The 11,325-nt window shown below is 45.1% G+C and overlaps 1 protein-coding gene and 1 long non-coding RNA gene across 6 annotated transcripts in view; one reads left to right on the top strand and one right to left on the bottom strand.

Moving 5' to 3' along the window:
* The window catches only part of LOC116850050, a 77,011-nt gene extending 68,592 nt beyond the window's left edge, over window positions 1–8,419 (top strand). The window contains exon 4 of the long non-coding RNA XR_004379253.1: window positions 8,248–8,419. This is a non-coding gene — a long non-coding RNA (uncharacterized LOC116850050). The remainder of the gene's footprint in view (window positions 1–8,247) is intronic.
* LOC116850048 (plexin-A4) overlaps window positions 1–11,325 on the bottom strand; it is a 300,999-nt gene that overhangs the window by 85,096 nt on the left and 204,578 nt on the right. The window lies entirely within an intron of this gene.

The following is an 11,325-nucleotide window of genomic DNA, read 5'->3' as shown; positions in this document are numbered from 1 at the left end:
GGGGGGGGGGGGGAGCATATGTCGTTCGTCGAATTCCGAAAATTGTCCATTACCGAATTTTGCCACGCTTGTTGCCGCCACATAACGCACACTGCGTCGTTTCCATTAATTTCCTAGCGTTTCAGGCCGATAAATTTGACGCGTTAATTTCGCGCGTCAGGTTTCGCAATAGGTTTCGTATTTCCGGGAAATGCCTAAAAAAAATCCATCATAATTCAAAGTTTTCAAAGTGAAGAGCAAAGACATTCGTTGATCTTGCCGATCGCAGAGGCGATATATCGAGGTCTTGTTATTTTTACGCTGCTTCTTCTCCGTCGTGCGTACGCAACGCACTCGCGATCCCAAGCTGTCCGCGGCGTTCGTCCGCGCGCAAAACCAAACGAGTCACCATTCGGAACGGTTTCCGACAACTCACTGTTGAGCGATGAAAGCGCCCGGGCGCTAATCTCGTCCGTCGGACGAAATCCAATCGAGAGTCTCGCAATTTTCGAAAATATGAAAATGTCGAACGGGCAATGGAATCTCGCGAGCGCGCGTGCGCCATATTTCGCCGTTCGGCAATCCGATTAAGGAGGACAATCCGTTCTCTGTCGCTGCAATTTTTCCCCGCCGTCGCCGAATCCCATCCGAAATCTCATTTTCCGAAAAAACGCTCCCCCGTCGATTTACGTCGTGTCGACCCGCGGAACGGCGACGGACGGTGCGATTTCGAGAGTGTCGAGCGCGGCACGATCGCCGCATTTTCTCTCCTCCACGATCCTGTCGTCGACGTCGTCGTCGCGGTCGTAGTCCTCGTCGTCTATTCCACCTCGGTTTCCCTCCGAGATCGTTCGGCTCTCTTCCATCTTGGTTTTCCGCCAATAATTTCGACTTTCACAGCGCGGCGCCTTGCTACCGTCGTCCGTCCGTCCGTCAGCCGACGATATTTCTCGGGAAGTACGTGACACGAAGGTCTTCAGCTGACATAAATCGATGCCTTCGACGATATGTGAAGCAAATATTTCCAACATAGTTGTTGCTATGTTCATCTTATGCGAATTTCGCCGTTCCAACGTGCGTGAATTGCGTTTCTAGCGTGGCCAATGCAAGTCTCTACTCCATAAGTTTCTCAACGCCAAAATCGGTTCGTTTAAATTCGAGTGCACTACGGTACTCATTGACACACTTTTGACGGAAAACAAGTGAAAATTTAAATGCTTCCTCGAAAAATACGATTCCCAAATAAAATTTCGCAACTATCGAAAATACAAACAATTTCGCCCTCCGCGCCGTTAGTAATAGTTCCCGTTACGGAATGATATCGAGGTGTTCGCTCAGCGAGAGCTCACAATCGCCGTAACAATATATCGTAACAACGTAAAAAACTGCCATGTTGCAAAATTAAATGTTAAAAAATCACTCGAGTGCTGGGCTTAAAATGAATAGTTCAAACATGCGGACTCTCTCTCTCTCTCTCTCTCTCTCTCTCTCTCTCTCTCTCTCTCACTCTCAACGCAATCAATCGAGGAAAAAATAGCTTCTCGCGTTGCACCATTTATGGTAGCGTATTCATAACTCGCAATTATTCATGCAGCCATCAACACCACAAAGGAATGCATCACACGGAACGCAAATCCCCCGGCCTCAGTCTCTTATCCTCATCCGATTACTCGACACGCATTTCGCATAATTCCACGACGATCGTACGTTATGTCCGAACGCGCGGTCGACACGATAAGTTTTCGCGAGTGAGTAACGAACCTGCAGCCGGACAATAAGCATCGTAATCCGCGGGAAAATATGCGACGCGCTGAATTACTGTAACATTCGTCACAACGGTATCGACCGATCTTAAAACACCTGACTACTCGCCGCGACCATCTTGATTTATTACATCGGGGAAATGCATGTGCCCGAAATTCCTACAAACCACGTCGAAATAAAAAATTCCAAAAAGCGACACTTGCAGTCAATTAAGTACACTCCTAAAATACTTCAAACACTTTCCTTTTACTCTATCAATAAATAATCTAAAATTAATGTTTGACAATAATGAAAAGATGTAGTTTTGATGCAAATTAGTCAAAGAGTTTAGTAGCAATTTACAAGAAACAAACAGACAGATATTCTATCTTACAGATTTCGACATACTTTTTAAGAATTCTGGACGTACATTTTTTCGCTTCTGACAGCGTGGACCAAGAGTTTCGCGACGAGTAGCCTTAACTACGACAACGGTTTGTCGGGTATAACAGTGACATAGTGCGAATTTTCGTGTTGCTGCTGCGCTACGAGAATTCGCGTTTCGACGAGCGTTACCTGCGGCGAGGTCTCTCTTTCGGGACGCGACGTTGAACGAGCGATTTAGTGCTGCCGGAGGCGATACGGTGGCGTATCGACTTATTGGGTCGCTTGTCGATTACGCGGCTAAAATTCGTTCCCGAGGTCGTTTTTACGAGGTCTGATTCCGTTACGCCGCGACACGATGAAACGCACGGAAATTTCTTTCGGGCGTATTACGAGTCTAATCGGATTCCTACAACGATTCGAACGCACTTTGCGCGCACTGAGTGATATTATTAATCTTTATTCATGTAATTCGCGACGCTTTAAGAGAATTTAATTTTCGCAGCTTTTGGGGGTTTTTCCTCGATGAAAACGGTATGACCTTACGTAGAATGAAACACGCAGCGGCGTAGTTAAAAAAATATTTCATACCCGAGTCGAAATTTTGATCCTATGTTGAACCTTGAATTCTATAAAATACATATATTCTATGTAGGAGCTAAAGCTTCAATAGAGGTTCATAACTGAACCTACTTTGCTTTACTATTATCCTACTATTATACAACCTACTTTGACGCTAAAGAAAGCGAAAGCGGAAATTTCAGACATCATCAGGGTCAAAGTAGGAGTAAATTATATCATTAGAATTAAACCTACTTTGCTATCTTAGCTCCTACTGCGGTGTAGAATTCAATATCGGAAATGAATGTCAATATCATCAAAATAGGTTTCACCTAGGTTGTAGATTATCTAAGTAGACTCAAACTATTTTTAAAAGCGTCAAAGTAGCGTCAAAATGTTGACAAGATAGAGTTAAAGGTTCAAAAGAGAAGTTAATGATTATCAATATCGTCAAAGTAGGTTTTATCTAAGCTATAAACCATTTAAGTAGGCGCAAACTATCAAGAGCGTCAAAATGGCATCAAAATTTCAACTCGGGTATTACAGCCGCATTTTGTACAACGAACTTTGTACCATTGGGAAAACTTCGTTTTCCCCGTTTCTAGTTCATCGACTCTGCTGCGTGGACTTTTACCGTGCGGCACACACACACAGTCACCGATCAGCCCTGCCATGTTCTCGCGGGGAAATCTGCTATTAGAACAATATCAACCGTATCGTGCGGCGAATTTAAGCTGTCTCTCGTGCAGAGTGATTGTTGCTTTAATTATCTCGCGTAATAGCCGTATCACACTAGCGACTCGCGACTGCGGCTGCGATTATTTCTCTTGACCAATGAGAAAAGCGGTAGTAGCTAGCAACTTCTTTCTGACTGGTCAAGAGACATAATCGCAGCCGCAGTCACGAGTCGCTAGCGTGATACGGCTATAAGGTCGTGACGTTCTAACGAGTCCCCCAATTTAATCGTTTTAATAAGAAAGCGGAATGATCGGGAATCGTATGCCGCCGGAAAGGACGTTGGTGAAACTGGTTTTCGAGAAGTCGAGGTAAAAAGAGAGAGAAAGAGAAAGAAAGAGAGATCGGAAACGAGACTTCCTCGGTCTCTCCCCTAATCGAATTTGCCGCATACGTCATCGACATCCTCGTAACGCGAGTTATCGGCGACGTGAACAAAACAACGACATGACGGACCTGTTTCTCGTGAACATAATTTTCGCTCGGCGCGGTCCGCTTCATTCTCTCTCTCTCTCTCCCCTTCGTTCCTCCTACTGTTTTTCCTCCTTCCTCCCTTTTTCCCGCGCGAGCCCTCGTCTCTTATCCCGCGATGCTCGCGTTTTTGTCAATCACGGGAAATTGATTCTCCCGCGCGGTACGACGCGCAACCCGTTGGACAAAACAGCGACAGATCGGGCTGATTTATCTTTCCGTTGGCGACGCCGTCCGCGGTGTCCCGATGCCACTATTGTTCTCCCTCGTTATTACGTCTTTCGTTGCGTGACCGGCGTAAGAACGATCGCGAACGATATCAACTTCCTGTCCGCGCGAGGCGATCCATCGACGACATATCATTTTCCATTATCGCGACAACCACAATTGAAATTATAATCTCACTTTTTATTTCAATATTCCATTCAATTCCTATTTTGATACTCTGAAGCTTGTATCAACTCCTCTTGATTTTACTCAACTCACTGGTTTCTTTTTTAGAACCTACAAAGCGTTTTGTGCTACTTAGAGAGTACACGGAGAGAATATTATAGTTTTCTTTCTTTTTCATATAAATTATTTTAATTTTACTGTTTTAACAGTTCAAAGATAGACTGTCTGTGTGATCTGTTTTGTTGAGGAACATAGTAAATTGCGCTAGAAATTTCGCATAGCAGATTTCGCTGAAAACGTAGCGAGTATTTTAACAGCATATTTCAGTTCCTAAAGTATAAGTAGCGCATATGAAATGAAAGAACGATGAAATACTGCTGAATGCTGATCTTTTCCTCGGTTACAACATTCTACCAGTCATTTTTATTACAAAATTCTTTCGGTGTAACGCTCCAGTTTTCATATGTATTAAACGTACACTGACTCTTCAAAATATACAGATGTTAGAAAGTTCAAATCGAAAATAGGACTAAAATTTCAACTCAGAAAATGCCAAAGGCTTGCGAAAAGTTAATTACTCTCTCCCTCTCTCTCTCTCTCTCTCTCTCTCTCTCTCTCTCTCTCTCTCTCTCTCTCTATGTGCAATCATCCTTGAAGAGCTGAGAGACGCAATCCCGACGTTTTTATGCTTCTCGTGAAGGATAAATGCACGAAGCGTTTCCGTTTCCGCTCTTCGCGCCGCGTCTTCCGCGTTTTGTTTTCGTAATTTTGTTTCGATATAAATGCACATCTCGATGAGTTTTCCTTCAGTACGTCGATATTACGGAAGCTCTGCGAAAACTTTATGTCGGATAATTGCAAAATGTATAACTGGCAATTACTTCTGCCCGCGTAAATATCTCTCCGCGGGAAGTGCTCGATTTCGAAGATTTAAAAATCACAGCTGATTCTTTGATGTACACTATGTAAGAGCCGTCCGCGTATAATCCAATAATAACGATCGAATACGATTGGAAGAGCGGAATCCGATTTCAAACTAGAAGCCAAATCTCCCGACGGCCGATTATTCTCTACCGCTGCTGTACCTTTCCCGTGACGTTAATTTCGAGCTTTAATCCGATTCATCTCTTCCACTCTTATTCACTCTGCAGCGGCTCGTGATGATTCTTTTATTTTTTTCTTTTTTACAACAAGAATCTACCGCGAACGCTTGCGCGTCACAAGACTCGCTCGTCAGGCATGGACAATAGAGATTGAATGTTACAGAATTTCCAAAGAGGCGCCAAGCAAAACTCCGAATTCTCGTGCGGCTCGCACGTAAATACGAATTTAGTTGCCTCATGCTTCTCGTGCGATATCTTCCACACGTAGCCGATCGCCACCTTCCAAAACGGTCGTTCGGAAGTGGCGCTAGCCGCTTTCTAGCGCATCATCGGCCAAACGTGGGCGAACGAGCCTCACGAGTTATAAACTCCTGAAAGAAAGGAGGCGTGGTTTTATAACGATTTATTGCGCACGGCCGTAATAGCCTGTAACGAGCCGGAAGTGGGTGCTTTTACTGCTTTCCCGCGAAAAAGAGAAAACACGGGAGAAAGAGGAGGAGGAAAAGGGAGCAAGAGACGACGAGACGCCGTGCGTACGTTGGGTCGGTCGGACGCGCGCCGCGAAACGGGCGATTTTGTTTCGGTTACCGGTGCGCGCCACTTCGCCTCTAATACGGGACAGTTAGGAGGATATATACGCCTTATACAGCCGCGGTCGGGTCGTTCCACGGGTGTTACTTCGACGTGAAATTCCGCACGCGATGCCTCGTAAAGTGAATCGAACAAGAGGCACGACCCTCCGCGCCACGACGCGAGAAGCCGAGGGTGCTTTTTCCACGGGCGAAGAAGAAGGCTGGTCGCTGAAAAATTATTGTCCGAGCGATCGGGAAACTTACGCGTCGACGGACCGCGTGATCACCGCCGGGAAACGGGATTGTTATTGTTATTATTTTACGGAAGATTATTTTTCAGGGAAGCGTGATATTGCTCTGCAGCATTTCTCCCGAGTTTTGTATTCGATATAAATAACGATGTAAACAAGTTTCTTGTGAGTGAATTTATCGGAAATTTGCCAAGAAATTGAGCAAAAAATGTATGACACAATAATTTTGTCGAAACCAAGTCCATGAGATCGATGGAAACCAAATTTTGCATCGAAAATTGGCGGGAAAGCGCGATTTTCTTATCTTATTGCTCATCGAAAATAGAAAATGCTTAGCGACGAGCGAGAACGAAGCTTTTCGTCCGCGTGGGCATCGATGAAAACTAACGCAGAAGCGACGTGATGGTCCACTCGTTCCGAAGCTTTTAGCGGTGCATCGCGCATTAACCAGTAAAGCTCCTCGTCCTCCACCGCCCATTTTACCGGAGGTGTCCTTATGCGCGGTTCGCACGCTTGGCTACGACGCGAAACGTCGCCGCTCTCTTCAAGGCAACGATAACGAAGCCGGGTGAGAGAGAGAGAGAGAGAGAGAGAGAGAGAGAGAGAGAGAGAACGAGAGAAGGACGAGTGTCGCTGCCTCGAAACGTTCCTCCCTCGAGGGAGAATGCAACACACGGACGTTCAATATTTATTACGGAGAGATGTAAAAAAAGAAAGAAGCGAAAGAGACGAAAGTATCTCTCGCGGTTTTATTTCCGTCATGAAACGCCGTCCTAGATGGTTGTTGAATTTTATTTGTCACGCATCGGACATTCGGTCGACGCTCGGACAATTTATTTGGGAGATACACGCAATTTATTGCATCAGTTGCGCGCACTCTCGCGATAATTACGGCAGAGAAGTTTCATAATTCGCCAGCAAAACAAGCCGAACCAAAAGTTTTCATTACACCGCGCGCCGCGCTTTTAACGCTTGTCTACACCTTCCCCCGCCCCCGCCCCTTTCAGCAGCGAACGGCCGACGCACTGTGCGAAACTTGTTGCGACGCGAACTTGATACAACGCCGAATTTCCACCGTATAATAAGCTGCGAGGTAGAAACGTACGCGACCGCAACGTAATCGCGCCTTATCAAAAGATTGAGGTCCGATTCGAACAAATGTTATCAGCGATTCGATGTCGAGTGCACACTCGATATAATCCGCTCGAAGTCGGCAACGTGATCCCGCATCCATAGAAAGAGAGAGAAAGAGAGAGAAAGAGAGAAAAGTAGTCCATTAATACCCTAGAGTTTAACAATCCCTTAGATTTTACAGTAAAATCAAAAGCGCAAATAGGAAGTGGAAATATAAATAAAATGCTGTGACTATTGAACTAAAAATAAATCGCAGTGAAATCTATCTAAGAACACGCGTCGGAACTCTAGGTCGAAAACTAGAAAATATCTAAACGAAGAGAAAAAGAGAACAGAGCTCGCACCGTTGACAGAAAATGTTTCGGGCGGAAAATGTTTCGCGTCGCGGTGCGATATATCGCACGGCTATTTCGTTATACTTTCAATTCCGCGCGCCAAATATTTGGCCGCACGTTCGCCGTATTCGGGACGGACGCATAATACTTGCCGCGACCTCAAAAGCGCGCATTCGATTAATTTTCAGGAGCCGTCGTAATATATAGTTTCGCGTTTAAATTATTTCGGCGTTTAAACGGACTGCGCGCGGTCGCACGAATCGACGAATTATATCCTTCCGCTTCCGGTCAGAGAGTGGATTCGTTCGCGTATTTTATCAAAGGATGGCACACCAGCAACCACTGCCGCCGTCGTCGGCCATCACACTGATGTTACATTGTTAAAATTGCACTTTACTATCGCGATATATTCTTAATTATCGCAAATATATTCCCTCGCGGCGGAGTAATTTCAGCGTCGCATTGTGTAAGAAATTAAACGAAATCAAACTGACCGAGCATTTTACGCAGCTGTGTATTTTTAATTAGCGCACCCCTTCCTTTCTTTTTTCTTGCTACAGTTTAATGTAATCGTTACATTTCCCAGCGTAACCGCGCCGCACCGAGCAAACGCTCTCTTCCAACCAGAGGAAGATAACGTGGAAGGGAACGGAGAAGGGAGAGGGCGGAAGAAGATCGGCTCTTTTCTACAACAGAGATTGAAGCAGAACGGCGCGACTTTCAATTTTCGACGTTAAATATCTCGGCAATTAAGCATCGAGACGAGACATCGATTTGCGCTCATTTTCAAATTGTACGAAAAAAATAATGCAAAGTTTAATTGCACTGAGCTTCGCGCGCGCTGCATCCAAAAACGATGTAATCTCGCCGTTAGCAGAAATCCTCTTAAATATGGAAATCCTCAAGAGGATTCTTCTAAAGCCGATAAGAAAATATTCTATGCGCAATATTCTTCAAGTCAGAGGGATTTCGTCTTTGATCTACGAGTCTTGTTTTTATATAATAGAAAAATTTCTTCTAATAAATATATTCCTTTCAAAAAAAAAAAAGGAAAAAAGTTTGTACAAAATCTAGAATTACGATTAATATAGTTCACTTAAAGCAGTGCCCTTTTGGTAAGACTTTCCGCTTAGTGCACGGGATTGCAGGAAATAGCTTGCAGAACTAAAGTTCTTCTTGGAGGTTTTAAAATATTTTTCTTTTTTGGTTTCAGGAAAATCCTCTCTTGAGGTCATACACAAGAGCATTCTCGCTGAGAATAAGATTATATTTTGGTTTGGTGTGCTTATTCGCGTTCTCTACTAGCAAACAAAGTTTGCGTGTCTGTCAATGAATAAAGGAAGTTCACGTGTTCCGAATCTGTGATAATTCAACAAGAAATACACTGAAAAGATTACTTTCGTATCTGAAACTAAAATATTTGGCACATTCGGTTGGCATTATATTTTCGCTTGGTCTTTTACTTGTGCCAAATAGAATGTATATATTAGTGAGAAACACACAATTGGCAATTCAATTTTTCGGTTGCAATCAAATCATCAAACATCTGGTTTATATCAATTTAATCGAATTTTGATGTAGCAAATTTTCGTCTCGACAACAAAATCCTTCTTTCAGAGTAAAGTGCGCACACAGCAATTATTTCCAAGTATCACGCGTCTGAATATGAAGCGCGAGCCGTAGGCTTTGATTGGTCGTGACTCTGTCGCCGCAATCAATCGCCGCAGCTTAAGAGCTATTGGTGTCTCGTCGATGCCCGACGCACCACGCGTATTCGAGCGCATTTGCGATATTGGCGGCGACGTGTACAAACATATCTCTCGGCGTCGTCGGCGCGCATTTCCCCCGCGTGATACAGGAGCCACCGCGCACGGTGTATCCGCAATTTAATTACCGCGACGGGGCAATTGCGAACGACGTCGAACCCACTGTCTCTCGCTGCAATAACGAGAAACGATCTATCCCTGATCGCTAAATTCTGATCCCCCGCCCAACCGGTGCGCGGCAATTAAATTCTGGTCCGCCGCCGTCGTCTCCGGTTCCTCCTGCGTTTCTCGAGTAGGTCGCTCGCCGCGATGCACCTCTCGATGCACGCCTCCCTGTCCTTTGCGGTAACGCGACACGAACCTCGAAGATCGTCCCTTTCCCTTCCTTATTTCGAAGAATAGCTCTGCACGGCACAAACGTTCGGTTGAATTGACGTTAAAACATATGCTGGTTTAATCAAATTTCTCTTTCAACCAATTTTCTATTTCAATTTCTGTTTCAACCGGATTTCTAGTGTACAAACGAGTCAGCAATTTATCTATTCAAGTTAACTAGAGATCTTATTAACCTGAATTCTGGTAGCTTCAATTGGAATTTCTGGTTTGTTCATAATTCACTAGGAATTTAGTTAATCCAACCAAACTTTCTTTTCTGTTTGATATTCGTCAAGTGTGACGCCACATTCCGCACGACATATTCTCGCGTTCTTAGGAATCAGTCCGGTCACGCTCGACGAACAAAAATGTCGAAGGTGGTGATTCGAGTTTTTGTCGGTAATGAGAGGGAGAGCTTCTTGTCGACTGTAAGAAATCGCAAAACGCGGAATCTTTCGTGTGGACTCGACGGGATAATCGTAGAGATTCGGAAAATCCGATGATTCCCCGACTTGATATTGACGTTGATTACTCACATTGAGAGTTTTCCTTCTAATATTTATTTTTCATCTGAAATAGATGACGAACAAGCAGCGTTGCTTTTTCATGAGATATTATCCGAATGAGTGAAAATTACTCATCCTCACCTTAATCATACCATACACACGGAAAAAAGTTTGGTTGAGTGGGTTTCTGATGAAGTGTAAACAATTCAGAAATTCCTCTTGAAGTTATCAGAACTCTAAGTTACCAGGATGCCTGATTGAACAAAACTAAACTCTGGTCATTTCAATCAGAATTTCCGGAATCACTCATATTTCACCAGAAATTAGCTCGTCCAAGCAAACTTTTCCGTACAGGTTATCACTGCCTTTCTGGAATCAAGATTTTCATTATGAAGTGAGAGCCGCTCCTTCTCTCCTAGGGTTAAGTGACTCCTCTTTCGAAGTAACGAGCCATTTAGTGGAGCAACGATCGTGAGGCCGCGCACGCCGCGTTCGTTTAGGCAGATTGCGCGGATAGACATCGCGCAGGTATCCGGCGAGAGGGCGACTGTATAAACGAAGAGGCAGTGAAACGGGATGCGTCCCGTCGCGGCAGGATTCACGTAGAAAATCGCGCTTCCCTCGGATTTTCGTCGTCGTTCTCGTTGTATTTCCCCCGGCGACCGTCCTCCGCCACCCGCCCCCTCCTCGACGCCTCGCGCAATACCCACTGCCGGAATGTTACCGAGGACAGCTGCCATCCCTCGTTCCTTGCGGGATCCCGACGGTAAGTTACCGCGGCGCAGGGTAAACTTACCAATGGCATCCAAGTGGACGCCATCCTTGGTCACGTTTCCGCTCACGGTCTCGCCATTTGTTTGAAATCGCATAACGCTTACACGAGCCACCACCATCATCACCACCACCTCCGCCCTTGCCGCGGCCTCGCTCTGGTGTTTCCCTCTTCTTACTCGATTTCCCACTCTGTTTGTTTCACCCTTCTTACTATTCGTTCCCTCGCGCCCCCGCCTGGGGGGG

The sequence above is a fragment of the Odontomachus brunneus genome, unplaced genomic scaffold (genome assembly GCF_010583005.1).
Source record: "Odontomachus brunneus isolate Ranch 3 - 2012 unplaced genomic scaffold, Obru_v1 Obru_scaffold_132, whole genome shotgun sequence".
NCBI lineage: Eukaryota > Metazoa > Arthropoda > Insecta > Hymenoptera > Formicidae > Odontomachus > Odontomachus brunneus.
The sequence above is the reverse complement of the archived record's forward strand: the minus strand, read 5'-3'. Positions and strand labels throughout refer to the sequence as shown.